The sequence below is a fragment of the Triticum dicoccoides genome, chromosome 6B (genome assembly GCF_002162155.2).
Source record: "Triticum dicoccoides isolate Atlit2015 ecotype Zavitan chromosome 6B, WEW_v2.0, whole genome shotgun sequence".
In the NCBI taxonomy this organism is placed as follows: domain Eukaryota; kingdom Viridiplantae; phylum Streptophyta; class Magnoliopsida; order Poales; family Poaceae; genus Triticum; species Triticum dicoccoides.
Window position 1 is genome coordinate 90,827,977 of NC_041391.1, and position 4,604 is coordinate 90,832,580.

General features: G+C 43.5%; 1 long non-coding RNA gene across 2 annotated transcripts; it reads left to right on the forward strand.

Annotated features, from left to right (window-relative positions):
• Positions 1–258: 258 nt before the first annotated feature.
• Positions 259–2,635, forward strand: LOC119321696. Of its 2 annotated transcripts, none has more exons than XR_005155151.1 (5): positions 259–364; positions 594–792; positions 1,137–1,378; positions 2,061–2,204; positions 2,535–2,635. It is a non-coding gene; the product is annotated as an uncharacterized LOC119321696 (long non-coding RNA). The 2 variants fall into 2 exon arrangements; XR_005155150.1 differs by having other exon boundaries at positions 2,544–2,635.
• The last annotated feature ends 1,969 nt before the right edge of the window (positions 2,636–4,604 follow it).

Here is a 4,604-nt window from a genome sequence, read left to right on the forward strand (position 1 = left end):
TGACCCTCGTTGCGCCTGGATCCGAGCGGATCCGACGATTCCCCGACGCGCAGGCGGGCCAGCACGCGACGCTAGGCGGAGGATCCCTCCCATGGCGCCGGCGGCTCTGGAGATGAGTTCTGTACTTACATTTCTAGCTAGCTTTGAGCGAATGTGATGATGAAGCCGTTGCCCTGCAGTATTTTTAGATTAATTTTGTGTTGTTTTCTATATATTGCATTCTCACTACCATGCTTAATTATTTACAGGGCCATTAGAACTTGTAACTTGAGTCGTGGAAATCCGAATGTGGTTATTTATATCAGAGTAGATGCTACTGTGACATGGGCATGCACTTCACTCCAACGAAGATGTAATCCCCAAGGTAATATCTCCTCTCTTTGATTCATTCATCTTGACTGCATATATGTGTTTCCTAAACTTTTATCTTTCATGCTTAAGTGGTATGGTCGTAAATAGATAGTAAAACCTTTAAAGGATAATTGAGTTATTGAATCTAAAGGCATATATACATTTTTTCATCCTCAAAATAATGTCAGTTACATGCCTTGTCCTACATTTGTGATGTTGCTGAGGAGGTTCAGTTCTTGCAGGCGGGGTAAAACTTGAGTCACCTACAAAATGATTTTTACCATTTGTCAGAGCAGAAGTTTTTCTAGGGTTGTGCATGTCGAGCCTGTTTGGCTGTTTATGAGCAGGCTACACTATAGTCAATCAAGCCCTTGCAAGATAGTAATGCATTTTTGCATTCTAGGGTTACAATGGCGACTAATAAACAAGACGACCATGCAGGTATGAACTTTGTATTCTGGGATTTTGCTAAATTTCATGCTTCTGACTTCAGCAATGCATATTTATGTACCTTCCATTTAGCTAGAAACTTGGGATAACCGAGGGTACTTTCTCACTTTTTCCGCTCTTCACAGATTTCAGATTGGGTGTATAGACATGCGTGTCACAGATTGAATTTGTTGTGTTGTTCAAGATTAAAATGGGGAATAGATCATTGTGCCATGTTCAAAATTAGAACTATAAGCAAGAAGGAAAATTATCAATTAGGATGTTGTGTTGTTTCTGTGTAAATATATGCCATGCTAACTTGATGGTTAATATAGATTTTGTATGGTTTGTCTCAGATCTGATAGAGAAGAGACCCACCCCGGTGACCTCCTACAGCCATGGTCGATGGCAGCCCCGGCAAGGAGTGGCTCACGGTCACAGGAGAGAAGGATCTCCGTACCCTACAAAGCTCGCTGGAGACGGATCCATAGGAGCGCAACCAGCAGCTCAAGTAGTTTTACCCGTGCAACCATCCGGCTAATTCGCTGGACCTGAAGAATACCGACGAGTCAACGGACACATGACGTTCCTGCAGGCTGTATGTTTCTGTTCTGTTTCTCATTGTCTTCTATTCCTAATTCAATTGCTTCTCAAATAGTTTGTGTAGACTTTATGGTTTGATTAGAAAGAAAAAATCGTTGATTTAATCATTCACCTGAAGTGACTTTGTTGCACTTTTGATGTTTTTTTCTGTATCTAAACTTCTGAATTTTGTACGAATGTGAAAGTCTTGCAGCCAAAATAAAAGTACAAGGATCGTGTGCAATTCACATGTTGTGTTGTCTTTTGCCCTGAACAACTAGAGTTAGTTGTCGCTTATTTGTTGTTTGGGCACGACAATATTTTAGGACGACCATTATGTTGGCTGGCGTCTGCTGTGCTAACCATCGGACAATTTTTTAATCTTGGTAGTTTGGGAAGAGATGTCTTAGTTAGATATCAACTGCAGAAACTGTATGTTGTCAGTGTACATTCACTGTATTTATAGGACCATGCTGTTGTGAATCATGAATTAAATGAGGCGTACAATTCACATAGATGTTATTTTATTTTAGAGTAATACAGAATTCTTGCTAACAAGTAGTGGGGATTGTGTATGCTTGGGCGATGATATCATTTCTTGGTCTTCCAAATAAGAACATCACGAGTCCCAGTCTATTGTGTAAGCCAAGTACCATGCCACAACTCACGATGTCGCTGAAACATGTTGGTTATGCCAGCTGCTGCAGGAGCTACATCATCCACTCGCATACTGTACAATGTTTACTGAGACAACATCAACATGGAATATTTGTCTGTCAACTCAGTGAAGCACCAACGGATCAAGGACATTGAGGTTGATATTTGTATTCTACTCGAAAAAGGTGACTATATTAATTAATTCTAAGCACCCCTCTTCAGTCCATCTTATATAGAAATCTCAAGCCTATGTCTATATAAGATGCAGGTGCGTACATATACACTGCTTGAGCAACAACAACTTCTATACTACATACTCCTCTATGCGTATGTATGCATTACAAAAAGAAGAAACTGATAATGGAATTTGTCAGTCGATTCACGGAATAGGGAGGGGTAGTTTTAACAACAAAGTGTTTTAGTTTACTCCATCCTTGATCCGGCAGCGGAACAGGGACCTGTTGTACTCCTTATAAACTATTTTAGTTTTATAATCATCTTTTATTTTTCTCCAGTTTTTTCAGCAAACACATCAAGACGTTGGAAGAAATTGACGTGGTGTAAAAGGAGCTGGCTTTACAGTCTGGCGTTAAGCACTGGGGAGGAGTTCGTTCTTTAGGTGGTGAGCTCACTTTCATTTCAGATCCTGTGGATGTTACGGTAATCATGCCTTAAATACATGTTGGTCATGGATGTTACTTAGCTCTAGAATGACCTTAGCATGTTTTACACCAAAATGACTTAGGGCCTGTTCGGCAACTCCCAGGCTCCAGGAAATCCTCAAATCAAACTTCTGTTTTCGATCGCCAGCTTCTTCCACGAATCGAGATCGATGGAAAACCGTTCGGCTCGATCACTTCGGCTTCTCGTCGCGCTAGCAGGCCGGCCTGCCTAGGCGGGTTGGAGCCCAGTCGGCTCAACAAGTAGGATGGGTGTGAAACAGGAGGAGAGAGGATGGGCTTGGCCCAGATCGGAGGGAAACATAACGAACCGGTATGTGAGGCACTTTGCGGTGGCATTCGATCGTAAATAACGCCAACTCCAGGAATCCAGCTTCTGGGATCGACAAAACTGCAGCTCCAAGTTTTTGCACGTCGATGCTGGTTCGATCTAGGAAGCCAGCTTCTTGGAGCTGGCCGTTCGGGCCAGCTTCGCTCGCGGATTCGTGGAAGCTGGGAGCTGGCGACTTACCCAACAGGCCCTTAGTATGCTTAGCTAGCTTAAAAATGACATAATAACCATACTTAGCTCCAAAATGACCTATTTTATAGATATAAGTTGCATCATAATAATCTTCACATTTTAGTTGCATCATAATAATCTTCTTCTTCTAGTCTTCTTCTTCTAACTTTCTTCTTTCCCATTTTACAGATTTGCTTAAGATCACGGAAGCTTGGGTTGATGGAGTGCTTGTATTTAGTTTTTGTTTTGACCTTGTGAAACTTGCTACCTATGGATGAAACTGTGTAATATTGATGAAACTATGTATATGTACGGATGAAACTTGCTACTATTGGTAACATGTGTTGGATACATATGTGTTCATGACTATTGGTAATATGTGTTGAATATGCTATATTGGTCATATAAATATATTTGTGTTTGATTTCTGTGAAAATGAATTGATATAAGAAAAAACAAAATTAAATGGGGCAATATAGTCACTTTGCCATCTGCTGGCAAATGGCAAAGAGCTTTGCCATCAGCTGGCAGATGGCAAAGAGGCCACGTGTCATCTACATGTAACATTTGGGCTGGCCTATTTGGGCTCTTTGCCATCTACTGGCAGATGGCAAAGAGCCTGCAGCCTTTGCCATCTGCTGGCAGATGGCAAAGAGTCTGCAGCCTTTGCCTTCTGCTGGCAGATGGCAAAGTATGCCATTAGCCTTCTAACGGAGCTAACCCCGTTAAGAGGCTTTGCCATCTGCAGATGGCAAAGCCACAGGCTCTTTGCCACCAGCCAGCAGATGGCAAAGAAGCCTTTACCGGCAGGGTTTCAGACGAACTGTTTGCCATCTGCTGGCAGATGGCAAAGCCTTTGCCATCCGCCCACCATGCCTTTGCCATCTGCCATGGCAGATCGCAAAGTGCCAGATTCCAGTAGTGCTCCAACACGGCCCACCTCACATTATCACCATATATTTCTTGGAGTCCATGCGCGGCGGGCAGGCGATCTCTTCTCCCTCCCCCGTTTCTCTCTTCTCAGCCGACGCCCGCCGAGCGATTAGATTTCGGCTATCGACGGTTTATTCAATTGCGGTCCCACATGTCAGTGAAATTGCAAGACAACGCGTGTCCCCTCTGGTGAGCGGCGTGCGAGACGGACTGTCGGGGGTGCGACACGTACGAGTCGTAAGTGTGCCGCCTTTTCCTTTAGAACTTGCGAAGTGTAACATTTTCGCGCGATCAATCGATAGAAATCCGGTACAAAATGATGAGGGCGGTGCTTTCCCGCTCGTTAGGCGGGCTAGTTCGAGTGATATGACGTGCTACAGTGCCGTCCACTTGCTCCATTTTTATGTAAGCAAGAGTTTACACTCTTACGCGGGAGGAGTGCCGAACACCGCGGTTCTGATTTTGATCGA